This window comes from Podarcis cretensis (assembly GCF_951804945.1).
Source record: "Podarcis cretensis genome assembly, chromosome: 6".
NCBI classification, from domain to species: Eukaryota; Metazoa; Chordata; class Lepidosauria; order Squamata; family Lacertidae; genus Podarcis; species Podarcis cretensis.
The window spans coordinates 35,742,689-35,767,866 of NC_137175.1; the positions used below are offsets into that span (position 1 = coordinate 35,742,689).

The following is a 25,178-nucleotide window of genomic DNA, read 5'->3' on the forward strand; positions in this document are numbered from 1 at the left end:
ACAGAACAGTATTGCCAAAGGTCCAGACTGCTCACTTGCAGAGGGCCAAAGTAGGCTAATTCAGTTTGTATTCAAAAGTGAAACTACCCAATTCACACTTTCTGAAACAGTACACAAACTGAAACAGCCATTTTCTGAAATTCAGACTTTTCTGAATTTTGCAATGCAGATCTCCCACCAGGTAATAAGTACAAAATGCATATACTCAGGTAAAGTGTGTATATACTAGTGAAAATAATGTATTTAGGAAACATTGCTTTGCAAATATATGTATACTTAGACGCATTACAAACAAACGTATATTTGGAGAAATTTGCACTAAAATGCTGAATTTTCACGGGGACTTAAAAAAAAAGAAGTTTGCAAAGTGATGTGAACATATGGACCAAATTTAAGACTGGAAAAGTGAGAAACTGAGAGAAAGTGAAATTGACAGAGTTGCCCACCTCAAGCCAAAAGCTGCATAAAATTAGACAAAGGGATGAAGGATTCCCAACTATGCTCTAAAAGGTGCCCAGTGCCCAGCCAAAAATGTCCTCAGGTGAAATTGGCTTGCATGATTACTGAAGCTACAAAAAGCTCTTCACCCCCTCCATAGGTCTTCAATGTGTAAAAAGCAGTGCTTTTTTTTTTGGTAAGCCCTTTCCCAGGGATTTGTGGCTGTGTTCCTGCAAGAGAAAGGGGAGAAATTTGCTTTGGCTTGCATTTTAATGTGAACCTGCTTAATTTTTGTGGGGTAACCAGCCACATGTAACAAACATGCTTAAGTTTACACACACCAAATGCTGCATGGATTGTCCCATAATCTCAATGTGCTAGTTTGGTCTTGTGAGTTGCTCCCCCAAGCACTGGAATGCCCAAAGATGTTGCCTCATTACCATTCACTCTGTTTATGGCATGTTTCCGTTTCACTCTTCCAGGACCGAATGCTGGAATTTCCTTTTAGGGATCACCCTGAAATGCCAGCTAGGCACTATTTTCAAGAGCTATATTAAGCTTTGTTCTGACCAGTGGAGGGAAGTTTTTTTTTGCAGTATTAAAAGTGAATCAGCTTGTTTGCAGAACAAGACAGTCATTTCTGGGTGGACTGAGCTGAGTTAATGACTTTCTGTTAATATCCTCTGCAAGCACATTCCTTATGCCCTGTGGCATTGCAGCTGCAGGGTTCATAAAGGCTCCCAAAAGTCTTTTTTCTGAACATTGCACTTTCCCACTTGAGGTTTAAATTGACACCCATGATTATTGGTCTGCAATCATATATAGGAGCCAATGCTGTGGTTTCATCAGTTGAACACACTCTACAGTGGTTGGATTAGGATTTGAGAAGCCAGGGTGTTTCCTGCTTGGCAGGGGGTTGGACTCGATGGCCCTTGTGGTCTCTTCCAACTCTATGATTCTATGATTCTAGGGTTCATTGGGATAGCACAGTAACCACAGTCTGAATATAAAAGCTAAAATAGTGAATTTTAGCACAACTAACTTACACTGGGAGTTGGGGCAAGGGAGGGGAATTGGAGATGGCTGGAACATGGCCAATGGAATGGGCAGTTGGATGCAATAATGTGGGAGCCTTGGGGGCAACACCACAGAACTACTGATAAAGTCCAATATAAATACAAATATAAATAGAGATTCACTATTAATGAGTCAACAACATGTTGCTACATACACCTGTAATGGAACAGCAGCTATGAACAGCTACTCAGAAGTCAGCCTCACTAGGTTTGTTGGGGTTTCTGTCAAGTAAATGTATGGAGGTTCATTTTAGTACAAAAGACCAATACAGCTACTGCTGAGGCAAACATGTGAAAAGAATTCCTTTCTGAGTTTACACACACTCACACCTCCGCCAAGGCCAACAATTTGCTCTCAGATAGCTTATTTTCTAGAAATCATACAATGGGGCGGGGAACCCTTCAATTTCTGATACTACATAGAAGGAAAGCACACTTTTAAAAGCCAGGAGAAATAAGGAGGAAATGGATGGGATAGGAAAATGAGGGAGCTTTGGCAGCCCTCATGAGTTGCATAAAATTGAGGTCAGGGGATGCAATAGAGCCAAAAAATGATTTGGCTAATATACATGACTTTCCTTTTTGCTGTTCAGGTTCAAGTTTTGTGGACTGTCTTGGATGGAAATTAGTTACATACTTGCAAGTCATACCATTAAAAGAACTTATTTGTAAGACCACAAAAGGCATACTGTGGTACCTAGGTTTAAGAACTGTCCTGTTTAAGAACAATTCGGTTTACGAACTCCGCAAAACCCAAAATAGTGTCCCAGTTTGAGAACTTTACCTCAGTCTAAGAACGGAATCCGAATGGTGGAAGGGCACCGGTGGCGGGAGGCCTCATTAGGGAAAGTGCGCCTCAGTTTAAGAACAGTTTCGGTTTAAGAATGGACTTCGGGAACAGATTAAGTTCATAAACTGAGGTACCACTGTAATACATTAGTAGAATGAAGCCACTAATGGGACCTGTAGGGTTAGTTGTAGGGAATTATATTTTTAGAAATAAGTGTATAAAATGATGACTTATGACAAGTGAGTAACCAGGAGAGGTATGCAGTATAAACATGTTAAAAGTGTTAAACAGTATTTAGAGCCAATAATGTGGCTTCTGATATAATCAGCACATGTCTGAAGGTGTCTTTGGAAACTGGCTGTGTGTAAAAGCTATCAATCAAGTCCTCTCAAAAAATGGTATAAATGCACAATTCCAGTACCCAACATTATGCTTCTAAATGCAGCAGTTCTTTTATTGCCTAACTTACAGAAATATCTGTGCGAGTATCAAGACAAAATAGAAGTACTGTGCTGAAAACAGGTAGTGAGCTTGTGTAAATCATTTGCACACACAGAAATGTGTGTGCATGCGCGTTTATGCCCAGATGTGAGCTGAAAGCTGGCTGGCTGCAGTGTACAGAGAGGCTGATCAGATTTGTAGACTTTTTGTGCATGTGGACCTCTGAGCCGACTCCAGTGTAGCTGCAGTCACCTCATGCCTAGTCGAGGAACAGAATCTCAAACTCCATAGAAACACACAGTCCCTATCTCTGCTGCTAATTGCATATGTGGAGCAGACTGAGGAAGGTGCCAGAGAGCTGGGCTCGGGAACAGAAGCCTGCCTGGTAAGTGAAAGCTCACAAAGTTGCTTTCTTTATTTCTGTTTCCCTTTCATGCTGATAAGAATCCTCTCCTTCCCTTTGCTGACTGTGCCTCAGAAGCTGGTGCAGCTTTGGGGCTGAGACGTGGATTTTTGCTTTCAGATATTTTTCACCGAGGCAGAGACACCCAGCATGTGCTTATGCCTACTTCTTCGAACCAGAGCAAAGGCTTTCTCCATTGTTTTGCAGAATGCAACTGACAAGCTGCTGATTTCCCCTCTTTGCAGATGTTTGCTCTTTAGCATCTTTTTTTGCTTCGCAAAACTACTGCTGGAGCAGCGTGTGTGTAATTCTCGTCACAGATAGATTGATGTGCACATGTGAGCCTGTTAATCTCATTTCCCCATATGATTGCTCATTTAACTTTCTGTTTGAGTCCATGCTTCCTTTCATATACTCCCCTCCGCTTTAATGTTTTCACTGTTTACATTTCTGGGTGTTATCTTGTACTACTTCTCTTTTTGCCTTCTTTGTGTGCCTTCTCGCACTGCCAAGCTCTGATGTTTCTACTCTCCCCACCCCACCTCCCACCCCCGCCGCAATTCCATATCAGACCCTGAGATCAGTGTAATTTCTATCTGGGAATTGTGGAAGCCCCCAACTTGCTTATTTAAGAGATCTAATCCTTTTGCTTTGTTGAACTCATGGATATAATCGCCAACAATAATAATCATAATCTGGGTTGGGGAAAGATAGGGCTTTGTCTGTTGCACGCTCTCTGCTTAATTATACTTAAACACTGCAAAATCATATCCTGTTGGGACTGAGAAGCGGGGAGGAAGGGGGGAGCTATTGTGGAAGAGATTTCACATGGGCTGGAGATAACTCTCTCGGGAGTGGTAAGCGCATGGAAGCCAGCGGATGCTAATTGGTGCTACCTTGAAATTGAGTTCCATTTGTTATGCTACAGCATGTTAGTGTTTGACAACATTGTAGAAAACTGAGCAGCCAGCACGGCAGGCTGGGTGCCAGGAGCCCAGCTCTTAGCACAAGCGGTCTTCAGGATATTGCTCTGGACGGAATCCAGGGTGTTTGTTCCCCAGGTGAAGTGCAAAAATTCTACACTGTTCTAAGTGCTTAGGAATCTGACCATATAAAATCCCCCCGCCTATTCTTCGTAAACTTGGAAGGAGATGCAGATCTGCACTTTAAACTGAATCAATAGACCAGTCCATCAATTGCTTTCTTAAATTTCCTTCCCCCCTCCTCCTCCTCCCCCATCAAGTGGTGCAGCCCTTCTGTCAGATGCATGACCCAGAATTACCTGACCCGAGCGTTGAACCTGATCACTGTAGCTGTTTGGTTTAATGGGATTTTATGGTGCATGGCATTCTGTGACTTGGGTCATTGGTGGAGAGGCGGCGGGGGTGTGGGGTGGGGGAGAAGGTGCTTGCCATTTGCCTGCAAAATCTCTGGGATCAGAGACTTATGCATGCCTGTGAAAATGGTTGCTGTGCATTACATTCTAAGGGTGAGACCTCTCCTTTTTTTGCAAGCTAATGGAGACAAAAGGCATACCAAACAACACAGGAACAGAGCCTCCTCCTCGCTCATCCAGCTGAGCTCAAGTGACAGCTCCAGCTCTGCTTCACAGACAAAGAGCATTACCAGGGCACGCAATGATGATTCTTCACTTAAGGGCTTGAGATGCAACAAGGGATTAAGGAAAGTGCCACCCCCAGTTCCCATGGAGGGTGGAGCCTTTCCCCCATCAATGGATGGCAAAAAGCCAGTTTAAATAATGATGATGCTGTTCCCTAGAGAGAACAGTAGCAGAGGAGGGCAGGGCTCCTGCACCTTTTATTAGCTGTGCAGAAGATGGGATTTTAGCAGTCAGTGGTAAGAAAAACTTCACTTGCTGACACATCTTCTTCTGCACTCTTTCTAAAGGAACTGATGTGCTGTTTTTCTCTAGACACCTGATCACTCTACTGACCCAGTGAGTACTTTTCACGGTGCCGGCCCTACAGTTAGGCAAAGGGACGAAGTCACCTCAGATAGCTGATTATGGGAGACATGAAAAGGCAGCAAATGGACAAGTTGTCAGTAGTATTATTACAAAACACTTGTAGAATTTTCTGTCTCAGGTGACGAAACAATTTAGCTGATGTTACACCTTACTTTGGAGAGGCAGGAACCATTTGCTGCTCCACCTCAAACACCAAAATGTCTTGGGCCAACCCTGACTTCTTAGGACCTTGGAGATTCTTGAATTTGACAGACAGGATGAAGGATCAGTTAAATCTGATGAAGACATACCGTGAATGCCTTACCCCTAGGATGCCTTATCACTATGGGCATTGTACTTGGCTGCTCAACATTGCCTGGTTGGTTGACCTTTTCTCCCAGACTGCAGTTATACTGATAGGTCTTCAGTTAGGCTATTAAAAAAAAACCCCAGTGTGTTTTAAAGATTTCTTCAATACAGTATCAAAAGAAAAATCAGTGTAAGAGCTATAGCAATGTTAGCAATGCAGGATAAATGGGTACTCTCTGTTTAGAAACAACAGAAACTTATGCCTTTGGCATACACCCCTAAGGCATTTATTATAATAGTCAGAGTTTTGAACCAGAAAGACAAGTGCTCTGGAGGAGTAATCACAGGTGGTGTGAGGGCTGCCCCCTGTCTTTCCTAAATTACACCTTTGAGGCTCATCATCTTTCCTGTCTCTTCTTTCTTAGCAATGGTTTGGTGCCTTTCATAGCAACGTGACAGCTTTCCACATAATTCACCTCCTTGCCAGGCCAGGAAAAGCTTTACTCGGGATTTCAACTTGCCACACACCTGTTAAAGGCACAAAAAAGCCCTTCAAGGACAAATAACTCTGGACAACCAAAAGTTCTTTCCAGCTTTCATATAACTCTGGGGTGTAGGATTGGGGTTAGGTTCCCAGGCTTGGTGCTGGGAATGTAAGAAAGAAAGAAAGAAAGAAGAAAGAAAGAAAGAAAGAAAGAAAGAAAGAAAGAGTGAGCTTTGGTGGCTAAACCCCATTAGATCTTGTATTGAGGTACAGTACTGGAAAGAACTGAAATCATTGATCCTGAGTCACAAATTGTATAGTACTGAGGCATTAATGAATTCATAGTAATAATTCCCTCTAATTGCAAAGACAGTAAATCTGTACAGACCAGCAATAGGGCTGTATCCTAGCTTTGGCCCAAACCAGACTGAAATAGGCCGCTTCAGGCTCAGGCTGGATTGAGTTGACTGCCCCGGATCAACCCAGGTCATCTCAGCTCAGCTCAGCTCAGCTCATCCAAAGTGATGTGGAGCTGTCAGGAGGTGGGGCAGTCAGGCAGCTGCAGGGGTCAGGAAGGAGAAGGAGAAACAGGCAGCCCCCACAAGGTTTAGGGCACTGAAACAAAGCCACTCATCGACAAGATAAGGGTGTCTGTATAGATGGCTTCTTTAAGAGCCTAAAACCTCCCCCAACAAGACTAGTGCATGTATGAAGTCCACCTGTTGGAGCAGAACTGGTTAGAATCAGTGACAAAAGAGAGAAATGGTGTCAACGCAGTGGGTACAGTGCTGGATTAGGGTCTGGAAAACATGAGTTCAAATCTTCACTCAGCCATGAAGCTCTTGGGTCAGTCAGCTTCTCTCAGCCTAACATACCTCACAGGTTGGGAGGATGAAATGGGCAGGAGGAGAACCATGTAGACCACCTCAGGCTCCTTCGGAAAGGAAAGGTGGGATAGAAATGTAACAATAAATAAATTACAGCAAGTGGAGGGGAAAATAAGAACTCTACCCAATAGCACTGGAAGGAGGTGGCCACCCCGCATAGCTGTACTGTGCAGGTTTGCAGGGATCCTGGCATCCTGCCTGATGCATGGCGCTTGAGTGCCCAGATTCAGGGCTGACTACACAACTAGCTGCACCTCTTTGTTACAGCACAAGGCAGGGAGATGAAAACCTCCACTGGTGCTGCACCAGTTGGGAGCCACTGCAATTGTCCTCATTCAATGCCATAAGAACAGCCATTCTGGATCAGACCAAAAGTTTTTCTAATCCAGCATCCTGTTACTCACTACCACCAGCCAGATGACAATGGGAATCCCCCAATGGGGGGACATGCGGGCGACACTGCTGTTCTCCAATTTGCACACAGCTTTTTTGAGTCCTTTCCTGAAATGAAACCTTAGACAGATCAGCACAAGAAATGGGAAATCTCTCTTTGCTTCCATCAGCCTGGGTTGCTTTCTTTTGAATGCTCTTGATGTCAGCCTGGTCCCAGAGGACGCAGCTACATGCAGGCCTGTTTGCCATGAAGAGGCAGGTGGGAGGGGCAGTCGGAGTTAAACATCCGCATTCAAAGTTAGTCAGCCTCTTAGAAGTTTACCAGACTAAGCTGGCTAGGTGCTGGCAATCTGTGGACAATTTGGAAGCAGCTGTCTAACTCCGGCAGGGATTGAGCCATGTGTATTCATCATTATTGAGTCATTTACAGATGTTGCTACAATGCATTATGGCAAAATGTCGGGAGGTTAGCACACAGCCACAAACTATAATTATGCTCAGCATGGCTTATAATAGCTTATTAGATTGTCATCTGTTAAGCGTAAAGCATTGACAACTGTTACTACCACATTTATAATGCCCCAGAGAGCTACTGATTAAGGCACAAAGCATCCTGATTATCATGAAGGGAATTTGGGTTCTCATGGGGGAAACTGATTTCTGCCATCTTGCTTTTTATAGAGAGCTTGTTGTTTGGTGTGCGGCAAAAGGCAAATACCCTTTTGCCCAGGGCAGGGAATGGTCAGAGGCTATAGAGGCCTGGCTCAAGGATGGGAAGCAAATGTCTTTGATCCAAGTTCATTGCACCCTAGCACTGATCATATCTCTCTCTCTCTCTCTCTCTCTCTCTCTCTCTCTGTGTGTGTGTGTGTGTGTGTGTGTGAGAGAGAGAGAGAGAGAGAGAGAGAGAGAGACTCAAAATAGTAGCATACCAACGAAAACAATCGTTCACAAACACAATGTGACATAGCCAAGGCACTGGATCAGATCTTTGCCTCATCAAAAAATCAAGCGAAAATTGGCCTTCAGCCTTGCCATAATGAGATTGATTTTTTTAGCTACACTATATATTATTTATTAGTAGCAAAATGCCCTTCATTACGATGGGTGGAATGGGAGCATATAAGTGTGCATGAAAGGAAGACTTGTGGGCTTCAGTCTACCAGCCTCTAGGTGCACAGAGACACATTGCACCCTGTGGAGGGATCTCTGTGAGGGAGAGTCAGGCCTTGCAGGATCAGGAATGAAAGGTAGGCTTTGCCTTCACCGTCACATGGTCCCCAAGTGCTAAACTTTACTTTTCTTGTAAGTGTGAATGGCAAATGTTCACGTTTGTAGAATAAAATAAAGGGATACCATTGGGACAACACTGGGGAGAGGGAATGAAGCTCTTTTCTACCCAGGTGACTTCAGCTTCTACCTCCTTCCGTCTGCACAGTCCCATCCTGGGTTCTGTAAAGTCAGACAAAATGTTAGATGAATGGGATGGAACGTTGACAGCTGGCTTTCATAGATAGATAGATAGATAGATAGATAGATAGATAGATAGATAGATAGATACTGTTCTTCTATAGAGCATGATGCTTCCATTCTCTAAGAAGGAAGGTCTCCACCACATTTTGAACAATGCTCAGAGAAGCGCCAGGTGTTCGTGGTGCTATTCACTGTGTTATAGCATGGCTGTTGACTTGCTTAAATTTAAATTTCTAGCTCAATATCCATATCTGCATGTGGAAAGTAATTGCTTTCCAGTCCTTACAGAAGCTATAGGCATATGAACAGAGCCAAAAGGCTAAGGAAAAAGCTGAGAACCATCATATTTCCTATCCCTCATACCAAGAACAACGTTAGATCTCATTGGGATTTAATTGGATGCAAAGTACAATAATAGGTTTATGAATCCCATTTCTAACCCCCACCCCCCTACAAATGTATATTCTGCTGAGTTGATAAATGGTTTATTTTGCATCCTGCTGCCTGTTTTTGCACTTTGTATTTGGATAGGAGGATTTTAAATTTTTTAGCCTGGGGTTTCTTTCTCCAGTAAATCTGAGAGTATTTTCTTCTTTCTTTTTCTTTCCACCTCACCCATGATGTGATATAGAGTTTATATGAACACATTAAGATGTGCTGCCTACCGGTCGTAGTGTAGTGATCTATAGAAAGAGACCAAAGCACAATACTGCCTTTTACTAGGCACAACAATGAGTGAGACTATCAGTCAACTAGATCTATTGGGATGATTATCTCTGGAACCTGAGCACACTTGAGCTCTTTCCTGACAAAAATCCCTATGATGGGAACTTCTGTGTGACAGAGAGCAATTCAACAACTGTGCCATATGGACAATATAAGGCAAAACATCCTTTAGGAATGGATTGCATTCCTAAACACCCTTCCTACCATACACATACAGTATATATTAAAAGAGTTTCAAATTGGTTAATGAAGATCCTTGAGAATAAAGGCAGAGTTATTTTATCTTTTTTTTTAAAAAAAAGGTAACTGTTTACTCTACATTATGTTTAAAACAGGAGTCCCACACTATTTTTTTGTAAACATGAAAGCAATATTGGCCATGCCTTATGAAACTGGTTGCTTGTTGAATAAGATCAAGGGCAACTGATGGTAATTTAACTGAATAAGCCTTTTTCAGTACAATCACTGACACTTGCCCTTGCTTTTACCTGCCCTCATTTGACCTCACTGACATGCAAAATCTGATTTGCTGTGATCTCAGGGGGAGTTCATCACATGTTCCAAGAATAGGTAGGGGAGTTTGGGGGCAATGTGAGCTATCCCTGCCCACCGCTGCTGCAACAGGGGTTGGGGTGGACTGGGCAGTGGCTAATGACTTGAACACGTGGCCTGTTTTGAATGTCTGGGCCCCCTTTTATTTAGCAGCAGCATTACATCAGGCACATGATATGGTCCCCTTAACTCACACGACTGGACTGAGTCACCCTTATGACTAATTTAGGGATCTGAAGCAGCAGCCAAGAGAAACAATGTTGCTGAACATGATTGGGAGGAAATGAATACAGTATGCTTACAATCTAAGGTTAATTAGAGTGCCCATTCCATTCATGGAAGGGACTGAGATCCTCCAGAGGCTGCTGATGGAGGAAGTTACAGGTAAGGTGTATGTGGGAGGGGAATAAATGACTTTTTTGCAGCCACCTCCCATGTAGAAAGTCCCCTGTAAGATATCATCTTTAGTTAAAATACATTCAGTCAGTCCATGGTCAGTGCTGATCCCAAAGCCAGGACAAAGGAAGAGGCCCTGTGATTGAAGGAAACACCCACATCTACAGGGCTATCTACATCAGGAACAACAGATGTCATAAAACCAATCTCAATATTTTTTCTTACAGATGCAGGGGTTCAATTAAAGAGTTAGTCATAGACAGTCAGAGTTGTCTCCCCCTGGGAGTATTGTAGGCATATGATTAAGTACATCACACTTATCACTGGGAAGATAGAGGACAATCAATGTTACCCCCTGTCTGTAGGAGATTCCTAAGTGAAAGTGGAGAGAATAAGGAATTTATCAAGGGTCTTCTTGCTTCCCACTTCAGGGATGAAATGTGTAACGACATTAATGATTTGCCTTGGAAGGGAAGAGTGCAGATTGTCTCTCATGGTGGCTGTTAAAAGCCAAATTGGATGAGCCCTCCTGGGGAGGAAAAGCCTAACTTTCTAATGCCGTTTTTCTCAGCTGTCAGCCACATCCAGTCTGAAGGTTCTGTGAGAGGCTAGGAGCACAAAAATACAATACTGTACAGAATAATCCATTACCTCATGCATCTTAACTCTGCTGCATAATTACAGTGGCAACTCTGAGCTAATATTGCTTTGCTGGATCCCTGATTAGGCATTCAGGATTCTTCAGCTGTGGTTTGCCTGTGGGGAACCCTTTAAGGAAACGGCAGTTCTCTTCAGGCATTCCAGTTGCATGCAAGAGCAACTTTAAGCCTTCCATGAGTTGCAGAGTGAATTTCTGGAGCAGGGAACCTCCTGGACTCATGGAAGCTCCTTTGCAGTTAAGATGAGGGTTCTAAATTGTGATGGGCAAATCTGTCGATTTCTGTTTCTCCCAGTTTATCATTTGCCCAATCTTGAGTTCAGTTCTCCATGGACCTGAACTCTACTTAAGTTCAGTTCTCCATATTTCCAGATAAGTGTGCAACTTTTTTTAAAAAAAGTCCTCATATGTGCTTCCCCCCAATATACACATTCTAGTATGCAGTTTTTACTAATGCATGCTTTTTTTTTGCAAGCCATTTCCCCTAACATAATGCATTTTTTTGTATGCCATTTTCACTAATACGTGCATTTATCTGCACACTTCATCCCAGCATGTACATTTTTGTACACATTGCTTGACTGGAGAACTACACTGTAAAGTTTGGAGAACTGTGAATTTCAAAGGATGGCAGTGTTTCAACTCACATATAGTTTTGGAAAGTATGAATTAGGTAGGTTTGCCTGTAGATGTGAACTGATTTGAATTTATCTCCCATCCTAGTTGTAAATCAGATGGGGGCCTCTGCACAAATACAAGAGGGTCCCCACTTCAGAAGTTCACCATCCAACTCATGGAGGGTGACAGGGACAACAATGGGAGCAGAACTCAGCCTGCTGTTTTTGCACGCAAGCAGAATGTCCGAGCAGGAGTTGGGTTCCAAACATGTTACAGGTGCCTTGAAAGAGGCCACCTTGCAGTAAAATCCTTTCTGCTAGGGCCAGACTCCAGGTTGCCTCCAGGAGGAATTCAAGCACAAATCAGAAATTTAGGTTTTTGCAATTAAAAAGGATTAAAGGGCAACAAATCCTTTTAAAAATGACTTTTTGCAGTTGGGGGAATGATGGGAAAGGCACTGAAAAGTATGGGATGAAAAATGATTAATGGGAAGACATATAAGCAATCAGGATGAATGGTCTTTGCCTCAAACAAATCAGAACAAATGGTTGATGTGGACTAGCCTTTGTCTAAGTTTTGTGCACGCAAATCAGGATGAATGCTCAGTAAACAGCTCGCCTGCAGAGTGGATTCTTCTTCTTGACTATCCTGTCCCTTGGTTCAGTTCTTTATTAATCATAATGAGTTAGTCAACCACTGTCCCTACAGTATCTTCAAGCTTTCTTGAGGTGTTTCCTTTTCAGCTGTCCTGAAATTTGTTATTTGCTACTGCTGCTGCTTCTTTTAAAAAAAGCTTCAATACAAAAGGCTGGTTGGCAAGAAGCCCCCTCAGGTGCTGGTGTGTTTATGGTGTCTAAATAGGAGCAGGCAGACAGTTTAGTGGGCTTGCTGCTCTATTCTTCTCCTTACAATAGTAGAAATCCAGACTGAAAAGAAAGCAGGTGTGTGCTACACAGGGGGGGGGGGGGAGACCCTTTTTTCTTTTGCTCTGGAGGTGGGGAGGGAGCAACAAAGCAGGGACATTCATAAGGCAGGAATGAGATGGGAAGAACACTGGAAGGAGGCATTGGCCCAGTGTGATGATTGGAAAGGTGTTGTGGTTCAGGTCTTTAGCTAGAATAATGCAAGGACTAGAGGGGAATATTATTGAGCAGGAAAGTTTGTGTGAAAGGCTGTAGCGGTAGCACACTGAATCTATTGAAGAAATAATCTAATTGCCCCTTTTTGCAAATTGCTTTGTTGCCTTCCATAATTCCCCTCTTCCCACTTCACATTTATTGGTGTTTGGCATATAACTGAGCTGCAGTTTTTTATTTCCCAGGGCAAATTACTTGCTTAATTCGAAGCTGTATAACTAAAACATTTGAGAGTGTGTTCCTTCCAATAGGCTGTGAAACTCTTACCCCTCTTCTTACCAAGAGAATCATGCAGAGATTTTCACATACACACAGAGATATTCTTTTGGATGCTGTCCCTAACTTACTCACACGCATACTCATCTTCTGTTGCATAACAGTTGCATAAGGTCATATGACACATAAGAACAGCTTTACTGGGTTAGATCAATAAGCACATCTAGTGCACTTTTCAGACAGATGCAATTAACAGGGGCTCCTGCCTCTGACTAAGACTGTTCTTATTTTATTTCTTTCCATTATTTATTTAAAATGCTTTTGTGCCACCTTGCAAGACAAACAACCCCTTCAATCCACATTTTTCATCTGTAGCTATATACTTATATCTATCTGCATATATCTACACACATGCAAGTACACACACGGCTGCCATCCCTGCTCATGTTGCTCAACAAGCCTGCCAAACCTCCCACATTATTGCCAACCCCTAAACCACTTGCAAACCCTTTATATCTCATCTAAACCTCCACATCCCTTCCCAGCTCCTTCAACCCCTGCTACCCCCACCCCATTGCCAACCTTCATCCCCCACAGTTTGCTCCAAACTCCCTCACCCACAACCCTCACAGATCAGTCCTAAGTTTGCACAGCCACTGCCACTCATTTTCTCTCCTCTCCATGCTGCTAACAGAAAGAAATGGGTAGTGGCATGGGGCAAAGGAAAAACACTTGTGCCTCATCAGTCCCCTCTCTTCCATGAATGGGATATTGTGGTGAATTGGGAGTGGGGGGGGGAGTTCATGGCACACGGTGGGCAGCAGTGACAATGATAGTCACGGGGAATAAATGAAAGCCTGCAGGCCACTGAACCGCTAGGACACCTGCCCATTTGGACTCTGGGCTTCCCTTGCCCTTTTGTGTCTGCATGCAGGTGTGTGTGTGGGGGGGGTGACATGGGGAAAAGGGTAAGGCTTGCTCATTGGCACTGCTAGTCTGCCTGCTTAGTAGCTCCACCTGCTGTGTCACACTGCAGTTCCTGTGGCTTTGTAGCAAAGGTCATGCAAACTTGTTTCCTTATAACAATATTATATAGTAAGATATCTATCTATCTATCTATCTATCTATCTATCTATCTATCTATCATCTATCTATCTATCATCTATCTATCTATCTATCTATCATCTATCATCTATCTATTGGGACGCAGGTGGCGCTGTGGGTTAAAGCCTCAGCGCCTAGGGCTTGCCGATCGAAAGGTCGGCGGTTCGAATCCCTGCGGCGGGGTGCACTCCCGCTGCTCGGTCCCAGCGCCTGCCAACCTAGCAGTTCGAAAGCACCTCCGGGTGCAAGTAGATAAATAGGGACCGCTTACCAGCGGGAAGGTAAACGGCGTTTCCGTGTGCGGCTCTGGCTCGCCAGAGCAGCGATGTCACGCTGGCCACGTGACCCGGAAGTGTCTCCGGACAGCGCTGGCCCCTGGCCTCTTAAGTGAGATGGGCGCACAACCCCAGAGTCTGTCAAGACTGGCCCGTACGGGCAGGGGCACCTTTACCTTTACCTTTATCATCTATCTGTCTGTCTGTCTGTCTATCTATCTATCTATCTATCTATCTATCTATCTATCTATCATCTCTTAGGGCCCAAGGAGGTAGTTGCAGGTAGTCTTTGAAATATCCTGTTTAGGGCTTCAAAAGGTAATCACCAACCACGCAGAATTGTCGTTATGTACTCTGGTCACTTAGACTCCACAAGCAATGAAGCAGCTGCAGTTTGCACCAACCAGAGGTTCAAACCATCTTGGAAGGCAGCCTTGCGTATAACATATTATGGTAGTCCAGTCTGGATGTGCCCAGGGGATGAATACCTGTAGCAGGGTCTTTCCCCCGCTACTTAGGGAAGCACCTAATGAATTAGCAGAAGCCAATAAAAGGCAGTCCTGGCAATGAAGCTGATAAAAGGCACCTTCTTAAAGCCAGAAGCACCCCCCAAGCTGTGCTCTTTGCCTTTTTTTGGGGGGGGGAGTGCATCCAGTTATGGATGATGCAAGAGGAAAATCTATAAGAGAATGTCACAATGATAGAGTATGCATTTTTTAAAAAAATGCTGGCTGTGTCATAATCATGATAATGCATATGCTTTCCTGCTTGTTTGGTCAAAAGTCACCGTTGTTCCCATTCTCCATGAATTTTGAACCAAAATATATTAATGCTGCATAGATCCAGCCTTCAGTTTCTTGAATGTTTCCATCCCTGGTAAAAATGGCCTCCATTTTTCTACTTCATTATCAAGGTGCTTCAGGATTTCTTTATTGTTTCAGTGTGTGCGGAGTTTTGAGCTTGCCTTACAGTAGCTGTGAGATGGCTGAAGGTAGCCTGCATGTTTTCCTTTCCATTAAACATTTTCCCTGCACTCTGTAGCCTCCCTGGATGTCTGCACCTCCTGATCTGAAAAAGAGCCCATGAGAAGACTTATCTCATGATGTCTTCCCCTGGGCTTTAACTGAAGTGTGGATACCCACAAAAGCTGTGGAGCACAGATCAGCAGAGAGACAATGTGTCTAGAATGAAAGAACAATGACGAAAACCCCTCAGCCACCTTGAAAGTAAGGTGGACACACACACACACACACACACACACACACACACCTCTTCATTTCATCCATAAGAATTTCACCCCCAAAATCCTTCTTTTTTGATAATTTCAAATGCAATTTCTTACTTATTAATTGATGGAGAATGGTAAAATAAAAATGATGATGATGATGATGATGATGATGATGATAGGAGAAATGTTTGGCACAGCAGTAGAATACATTAAATGCCACCATCTTGTGACATTGAGTTTCATGGATGTGCTGCATTATAATCCCTTTTGTTTGCTTTGCTCCCTGAGTTTATTACATTTCTTCAGTGACCTAATTCTTGTATTAGAATGATACCAAATAAAAGAAGCGCTATTAGAAACTAGATTGGTTCCGCTGCTGCACCTGTGCAACTCTGACCTTGCTGCCCTCCCATCCCTCCTTGTCCAAGTCACTGGCAGTGATGCTCCTGCTGGGAGACCATTGGTTGGTCTGGTTCTGCCTCACCTGCCATACTGGATGAGTTGTTCTGGGTGCCGCCTTCCCAGTTCCAACTCCCTAGCAATTCCTTTCTTTATTCTTTCAAGGCTGAACAGTTAAGAGTGTCCTGTTCCTTTTGCTCTTTTTTGTGCTAGTTGTAGATGCTACATAAATTCTTAGTAATAATGATGATGGTAATGATACTCTGTATAATGCTGTGAATTCCAAAAAGGGAATTAAAAGTACATTTTAAGTCTCCTATTTAAAAGCCACCCAGGACTTCTTAAGAATATGTTGGAACCTGGTGCAGGGCTTTCTGGGGGGATTCTGCCAGCCTTTGCTAGGCAGAAAGCTAGACTAATGAAATTTTCTAAATGCCCTGACCTTAATACTCATTAAGCTATGAATTTGCAAACTGTGGCTTTTCCAGTGGTTCACACACTTTCTCCTCAGTGCTTTAGGCATGTGACTCACATGCTAAATTCAAGATTCTCCACCTACAGACTTCAGGAGTAAAGCCATATTCAGTCTTTCATAAAATGTATTCCAGTCCCAGAGGCATAGATAGTGAGAGAAATGTAAATAAGGAAAAAAATTTAAAATGAGTGCTGTAAAGGGGAGGTCTTTTTCAGCACCACTGAAAAGAGCAATGAAAAACTTAGTATTTTTGGCTCAGTTCTTAGATAATGTTTAATCACATACTTGATAGCCCACCATGAAAGTTAAGTAAGAATATATTGATCCCTGTAGCCTTTGTCCATGGAGTTTTCTTGACAGGGATACTGGAGCGGCTTGCCTTCTGCTGGACTTACATAAAGTTTAAAGTTGAAACATTAGTAGCCTGGATGGCCTTGTGAACAGAACTGACATGCTTCCTATAATAATTTTGGGGAGGAGCTATCAGGAGAGGAGAAAAGCAAGTTCATAACAACCTCTGTACTTGTGCAAAGGCAGGTTAGAGATGTATGGATCTTTCAATTCAGGCTTCTCATTTTTCTGATCTTATGTTCAGTTTACCTCATTTCTGCATTGGTTTGAATCTTTTTTATTCAAGTAATCATTAAAATTGGCCCACATTTTAGTGCACAGTACTCCCAATATAAGCATTTTGTGTTGATATAAGTTTGGGGGAGGTTGGGGAACTGGTCAGGTAAGTTCCTTTGAAGATGAAAACCAGATGGCCACTTTAGTGCTCTGCTGAGCACTTCACAGGGATGAGCTGGTTGCAATAGCTGCATCTAGGTGAGAAAGAACGAAAAGGGCAGCAAGCAGGGCTGGGCTGGGGAATTGCTTTGTGAGTTGGAACCTCACTCTTTCTTTTGAAAGCTATACAGTGGTACATCGAGTTATAAACGCCTCAGGTTACAAACACTTCAGGTTACAAACTCTGCTAACCTGGAAGAGTTACCTCGAGTTGAGAACTTTGCCCCATGATGAGAACGGAAATCGTGTGCCGGCGGTGCAGCGGCAGCAAGAGGCCCCATTAGCGAAAGTGCGCTTCTAGTTAATAACAGTTTCAGGTTAAGAACGGACCTCCGGACAAATTAAGTTTGTAACTAGAGGTACCACTGTATTTTGAAAGCTTTTTATTATATTGTCATTTTATTCTCCCTGCTTTTATGACTACTTTTGTTATTACTTTAAGCTTTATGCTTTGTTTGTTTGAGTCTTTCTTTTTTGCAAAGTTCGTTAGGAAGAAAAATCTGTGCTCCATTTCCTTGAAGTTCCCTTTGCATGCATGGCTTGTGCTTGTGGCAAATGCCCTCAATAAAGGTGACTGTGGTAGTAATGTGACCAGATTTTGGCTGCTTAACACCCAACCTGACTTGAGAGATCCAAGTTCTCTGTTTGTGGTATTGTTTGCTCATGTTAACTGTGACTGCTTATCCCTTTAAAAACAAAGTAAAAATAAGGCACATTGGATTGGAAACAAAAACAAAGTTTTAGTAATACACACTCAAAGAGGGTTAAAGCTTACTGGTTACTCTGATAAGTCACAACACTTTGTTGCAATCAAAATAGCTTCTACAAAAGTAATTAAGAACTTTATTTATCACTTTCGCTTTAAACCTGTTTCTAAATACTGTAAACTGTTTCCTCCAAGAACAGCTATTTGTGCTAATAAGCCAACAGAAGACTTCCACCCTATTTCCAGGATCTTTTCCTTCCCCTGAAGGAAATAATCTGGTTTGCCCTTTCTAGCAACTCCCTAACCATACAGCTAATGCCCTTTCCAAGCCCTTTCCAAGCCCAAACTGTCAGGTTCCTTATTTAACTCTCCATTCCCTCTGGGTTGCTTGACATTCTGCCCAGTCCTGATTGGCTGCAGGATCTCTAGGGGTATGACCCAAGGCGTGTCCATCACAGTGCTGCCTAGGATGTGCCAGGAGATGTCTCTTGGATCTTTGCTGATCTATGGATGATGTTGGCTAGGATGCTAATAGACTGTGATAGTCTCCATATGTTGGACTAGAAGAGTCCTCCAAATGCCACCTGTTTGCTAATTTCCCCAGTGCACATCTTTTCTCCAACAATCCAGAATTTCCATCTGTTCCTCCAAATCTCTCTTGCCAAGAGTTACTTCAGTGAAGAGAAGACAGATGCTTCACCGCATCTCCTCCAGCTGCTAAGTCTCTGTATGCATCTTCATGTTCCACACATGTTGCCTCCTTTTGACTCCTCCTTGAATGTACAACTCTTAATTTCATGTATAGGCAAGCAATAGTCCCATCCTTTTTAGAGACACAGAGCAGGATTTCAATAACTGTTTGCCCATGGGCCAAATCTTTCCCCTCCCCAACTCAGAGAACAATTTGGTCCCATAGTTATCAGCTCAGAAACCAGAGATGTGTGAAGGCAGCAGCATCTGTGATCATGGATGTGATCAATGTGACACTTCTGCAAGGTGCTGGGCCAAAGGCCTAACACTATATGAGGCAGGTGAATTTGTCCTCCTAGTAAATCTAGTTGCCAGAGGAGGGCATAGAATCACAGTCATTGAAGGGAATGAGAAGGCCTCTAACCCTCTCCAGCCCCTTGCTGTGAATCTGTCCCATCCCCACACAGATCCTACCATATAGCCCCAATTGTCACACCAGCAATAAGCAGGTACATGGCAGGAAATAGAGATTGTAGGGGACTCAAGCAAGCCAAAAAGCACTTGACTTGTTTAGGACAGGGCCACAGCTCATCAGCTTTGCATGCAGATGGTCCCAAGTTCAACCCCCAGGATCTGCATGTAGGGCTGTTGCCCTGACTGAAACTCTGGAAAGGGTATGCAAAATCAGGGTATGCAAAACTGAGCCAGAGGTGCCAATGTCTGACTCCATATAAGGAGTCTGTGTTCCTGCCTCCTCTCATTTGAAAACTATTATTATTATTATTTTTAAAAGGTAAAGGGACCCCTGACTGTTAGGTCCAGTAGCAGACGACTCTGGGGTTGCAGTGCTCATCTTGCTTTATTGGCCGAGGGAGCCGGCGCACAGCTTCCAGGTCATGTGGCCAGCATGACTCAGCTGCTTCTGGTGAACCAGAGCAGTGCACGGAAATGCCGTTTACCTTCCTGCTGGAACGGTACCTATTTATCTACTTGCACTTTGATGTGCTTTCAAACTGCTAGGTTGGCAGGAGCAGGGACTAAGCAATGGGAGCTCACCCTGTTGCGGGGATTCAAACCACTGACCTTCTGATCGGCAAGCCCTAGGCTCTGTGGTTTAACCCACAGCGCCACCTGCGTCCCTTTTTATTATTAATTTGTATACTGCCCTTAATCTGAAGATCCCAGGATGGTTCACAACAGAAAATACAAAATGAGAATACAAGATACATCATAAAGCAAAAGCAAACCAATAATGCCCCCTCCTGCCAACACATTAAAAAAAGCCATAGAATGTTAATTAGCCAGACTATGTTTCAAAAGAGTGAGACTGCTGGTCTCAAAACTGCCTTTGTTCTATGTTTAAGCAGATAACAAAGAAGAAGAAAAAGCCCTTTGCAGATACAGTCTTGTAGTGCAGATGATACTGATTCAAGAACAGTGTCTTCCTTAAGGGCATCACAAAGATACACACATACTTTGCTTCTGTAATTTAGAGGCAGACACACAGACTCGTAAATCCATCGTGCGCCGTGTCTTAATGACATGAGGGGCTTTATGAGAAGGTCCTAGCTTGGACAAATTGTGCCCCATGGATGGGCCAGACAAAAGCAGTGCTGCAGAAAAATAAAATAAAAGTGCCTCATCCATCTCCTTGCATTGTCCTTTTTGTCTTGCTTGCTGCATTAAAGAGTACAGGGTGTGCCTTTAATTGTGTGTCTTCAAGGATGACATCAGCATGTGTTGGGATGAAGCAGCAGCTATGATAAAAACCTGAGCTTTCAGAAGCGGCTTTACAAACAGAGCTGCTGTTAGGCATTTGGGCACTTTAAAATCCTCCTGAACCTGACAGCCCATCATGTACCACAGCTTGTCTCACTCAGTTTGGCCATTGCCCTCTGCATCAGCTGGCTGCCCTTCCCCTTCCAATCCACCAGTGGCCAGGTCCCCAAATTCTGACTGGTTCCTCATTCTAGTGGTCACATTTGGCCTCATGCCTACCAGATTCCTCTCTGATTTCCAGCCCTTTGAATCCATGGTATCGCTTTCCCCAACATGGTGCCCTTGAGATATTTCAGACCACGCTGATGGGAGCTGTATTCTGGAACAACTGGAGGGCACCCAGGCTGGGGGGAAGGCTCTTGTTGTGGGTCCATCATTCCTCTCTCCACCTGATGAAACTGATGAATTGTTACCCGATGCAAGCCATTTCCTTAGGCTTGGTCACTGTTAAAGGCATGACGAATGTTTGCTTTCTCCGTTACTGCATTTCCTTTTCTGTGGGAACGCGGTTATATAAACCCATCCATCCATATACATATATGAATTTATCCAGGCTCTAAGGATTTTCCTAAGAACAGCACTGTTTATTGCTTTTTAATTCACTCTATTAGTAATGCACTATTAGGAAAGCTGCATTAACCTTTCCGAGTACAGCCATTTTTGGAAACAACACAGCACAATAGCGAGGGTTGGTTGGGTGACAGGAGACAATTTCAAAAGCTCCTTAAAGCTACGCTTTAGTGACTAACACATTGCTGAGAATCTGCACTCTCTTTCCTATTATGAGGGACTTTTTGAGTACTTTAGAGGGCCAAACTAGAATCGACATTATAAATGCATCTTTGCATTTACAGTGTAGTGTTGTTGTTTTAAATGTAAACACTATAGTTGGTATGTGTGTGTTGTGGGGGTGGGGAGTAATAATTACTGGAATCTCAGAAGATATGGAATGGAGATGTAACTCTTTCCTCCTCTACTGCGGTCCTCAGGGAAAATACTGGTATTTCTTTTGGGGCGAGGAATCCTGCATTTCTGCCAACTGGAATTTCACCCCCAGGACACGGAGCACCTTCAGAGGAGGGATTCTTTTCAGATCTGAGGTTAAATTCCCCCTTCCACACCTGCTATGATCCTAATAATTATTGTCAGCCTCCCCTGCTGATGCTATTTGGATTTTTAAAAAGCAAAAAACAAAACAAAACCATGCACATTCAATGAAATGATGGATATAATGTAATGCCTATTTTAAGAACATAAGAAGGATCTGCTGGATCAGGCCAGTGACTCATCTGGTCCAGCATCCTATTCTCAGAATGGTCAACAATATGTCAATGGGAAGCCAGCAAGCAGAACCTGAGGGCAACAGCACTCTTCCCTCCTGCAGTTTCCAGAAATGGGTACAGTTGTACTTTGGAAGTCAAATGGAATCCGTTCTGGAAGTCTGTTCAACTTCCAAAACGTTCAGAAACCAAAGCATGGCTTCCGATTGGCTGCAGGAAGCTCTTGCAGCCAATCAGAAGCTGCAGAAGCCCCATCAGATGTTTGGCTTCCAAAATTAGTTTGCAAACCGGAACAGTCACTTCCGGGTTTGTGGCATTTGGGAGCCAAAACGTACAAGAATTAAGCTGTTCGAAAACCAAGGTACAACTGTATTAGAATCATACTATCACCGACACTGGAGGTAGAACAGTGGAATCTAGCCCTCAGATTCTCTGCTAAATCTCTCCTGGCAGGGCTCTCTATATTTTGGGAATGTGGTAATCAGTATGTTTAGGTGTGGCAGTTGTTTTACTGCTGGTTCTTTGCAAATGGAAGTTGCATAAAACGCAGCAGGATTTCCCTGTAAGCTGGGTACATTCTCCATCTTTGACTACCATGTGATGTTTTGCATGTGATGGTTTTCTGGCATATTCCCTAAATCTGCCGTCACTAGACCATGCCATCCAGATGTTGTTGGACTACAACTCCCATCAGCCCCAGCCAGCTGGCCTTGGATTATAGGAGTTGTAGTCCAACAACATCAGGAGGCCACCAGGATGGCGAAGGCTGCCCTTGATATACCTTAAGATTGTGCATAGATGACAGCAACATTTCTCTCCCACTCTTCCTTGAGAAAGCTTGAAGCTGCTTACACAAGCTCCTCATGCTCTGCCGTCTGAGAGGTTGCAGCTTCTCAACTTTGTGGTGTGCCCAACTTTCCTGGGAAGACACAGAGAGCTTATGTTAACTATCCTTGTCTTCAAACTCTGGGTTTTACCAGGACTGACAAGGTGCTTTTATTGCCACAGTTTATTCCTCAATGTAAACAAGTGGGAGTCTCCATTCATTCTGTGTTTACATCCTTAACTGTACAAATATGCCAGTTTTGCTTCTTGGCTTGTATTTAGTATAAAGTAATGAATTGCTGTACTGCTTGCAAGTGACTGGGGACAAGTGCCATATGGCAAAGCTAAGTTACAATGTTCAGCTTAATTTCCTACAAAGGGCCAGCGTTGGCCAGTTCACTGCCAGAACAGGAATGGAGACAATGTATATCCTGTAATTCTGTTAGGCAATGGCAAAGATCTTCCCCAGCCCTGTTATTTGAGACAATCCTTTGGAATAGGGAACCTGTGACACTTCAGTTGCTGTTGCTCTCCAACTCCCATCAAGCCCAGCCAGCATGGCCAGTGGTCAGAGATGAAAGGAACAGAACATGGAGCCTTCTTAATAAACACAGAATTGTCACTGAGACATTGGCCTTCCCTGCCTCTCTGATGCCGTCAGCAAAGAAAAGGTGGACCACTGGTATTTCTTGCTCATAATTGTTGTGCTGCTTTAAAGCGTTGTGTTTTTGTTTTTTTACTGATTTTATGTATTTTTTAATCTATTTGCTTTTGTTGAAAATCACCCAGTGACATAGGGGAGTAGCTAATAAATAATGCTTATCATTTTAGGACTGTCCCAACACAGAAAGGCAAAGGGATATATGGTGTGATATATGGAGAGAGGAGTCTCCCCTTCTTCCCCAATCTATTTAAGCCACAGAGATGCCACCTTCTGAAGAACATTGAAGAGGCCCAACACAACGTTATGACATTGTGCACACAATGTTGCATAATGTCCTAGCTATGTTCCACACCTGGCTCCATGTTTGGCCTCAACAACTGGGGGAATGGCCTCCTAAAAAAAAATAAACGATTGAGGGGGCCCAAATAGCCTCAGCTCCCTTGCGTCAGTGCCTGTTGTAAGGCAGTAGAGAGAAACCACAGGCCTGCACATGAAGCTCTTCAGGTGTCTCTATCCAGCCTTCAGGATTCGCTTTAGATTCTGTCCCTCACCAGACGACGCCATCTCCTCAGACCACCCCCTTCACCCACCCACCCCCCTCTGCATACTCCTCAAGTGCTTTTGCCTGTCTAGAATGTGTCTTTCAACTATGTGGTCATGCCTCTTTCTTGCTTGGATGGAGGAAAGAGAGACGGGTGGGGTGTAGAAACCACTCAGTTTTGCATGGGTGGAACACAATCTGCTGGGCAAAAGGAAGAGTTGTATCCATACCTCTGCCTAATTTTGACACAAATTGCACCTGCTGCCGGCAGGAGGTCCTTGGAAGGTTGTACATGAAGCGATGCAGACCTCAGGCTGAGAAAGTCCCTGCCCCTGGTACAAGGGATTGTTCACTTTTATGGAGTGTGTACCATGTATATACACACGCGTACCCTATTGCTGGTGCAATGATGTGGTGCTCGCACTAAAGCTTTTGATCACGGGTCTTTTTCCTGTTCTGTTTTTAATGAGGAGTGTTTACTTTCACTATTTGCTTTTTTGTGGGGTGCCAGTTCAATTGGGTTACAAGATGTATGCCTGGAGATTGGAAGAATGGAGTTAATTAAGTAGAATAATTGCAAATAATAAATTGTGCACCTGGACAAATAGCCAGTAGAATGAATCAATTCACATTCAGCCTTAGCTGGGAGCAATGAATAATGGATACCCTTTTGTACACCAAAGGAAAGTTCTGAAACTTCTCGTGAAGTTTATTTCAGCGCTGCCATATGTGGAGGACTTCAAGAGAGATTCCATGAATCATGCATCATATGAAAGCATCCCTTGTAATGACAGAGCTGGGGGCTAATTTGCATTTATGGGTGAACTTTCCCATGCTTCTGGGCAGTGGGACAAGGCTGGGGAGAGCCTGCTGCTGACTCCCATGGAGTTCTTTGTAGCAAGCAGCCAGCCTTCCCTGCTCAGACTGCAATAATGAGCTGTTTTTGATTCCCTAATCTTATATAATTACTCTCAAAAATATCCTCCAATTCATCCCTGCCTTTGAAGTAGAAGCTTTGTATTCTGGGAAACACTGCCATCGATGGATTCCTGCTTTACCGGCAAATTAAACTTTTAAGAGGTGGCTTTTTAATTAAGCCCTTGGCCTGTCAATTTCGGGTTCATTACTGCACCCAGTGAGGCTGATAGTAATGCCTTTGGAAATAGGGGAAATCTTTCCCTAACTACATCAAGACATCATAAATGGCACATCCACATACAGCAAAAAACGTCTGGAATGGAACTGATATGTTGCATTCTGATTTTGTGCTGTGTATCTTGAGTAACCAACCATGCAGTAAAACGATGTTGCAGCTGCTGCTTCTATGTACTAATACCAGGTCTCATAGAACCCTGTCATAAATGTATCCAGAAGTAGAAAGAGTGATGTTCAAATAAGCACTACGTATCTTTCCTTACCTATTCTACAACTGAAAATTTTGTTGTTGTTATCTACAATTTGTCT

At 43.5% G+C, this 25,178-nt stretch overlaps 1 protein-coding gene across 4 annotated transcripts in view; it reads left to right on the plus strand.

Annotated features, from left to right (window-relative positions):
- Positions 1-25,178, plus strand: part of SYT6 (synaptotagmin 6) — a 147,577-nt gene that overhangs the window by 15,700 nt on the left and 106,699 nt on the right. For 2 of the 4 annotated variants that reach the window (XM_079979414.1, XM_079979415.1), the window contains exon 1: positions 2,921-3,130. The exons of the other annotated variants lie outside the window; for them this stretch is intronic. The gene's annotated coding sequence lies outside the window, so the exon portion shown is untranslated. Of the gene's footprint in view, positions 1-2,920; positions 3,131-25,178 lie in introns of those variants that run through there. 4 annotated transcript variants of the gene reach the window in all.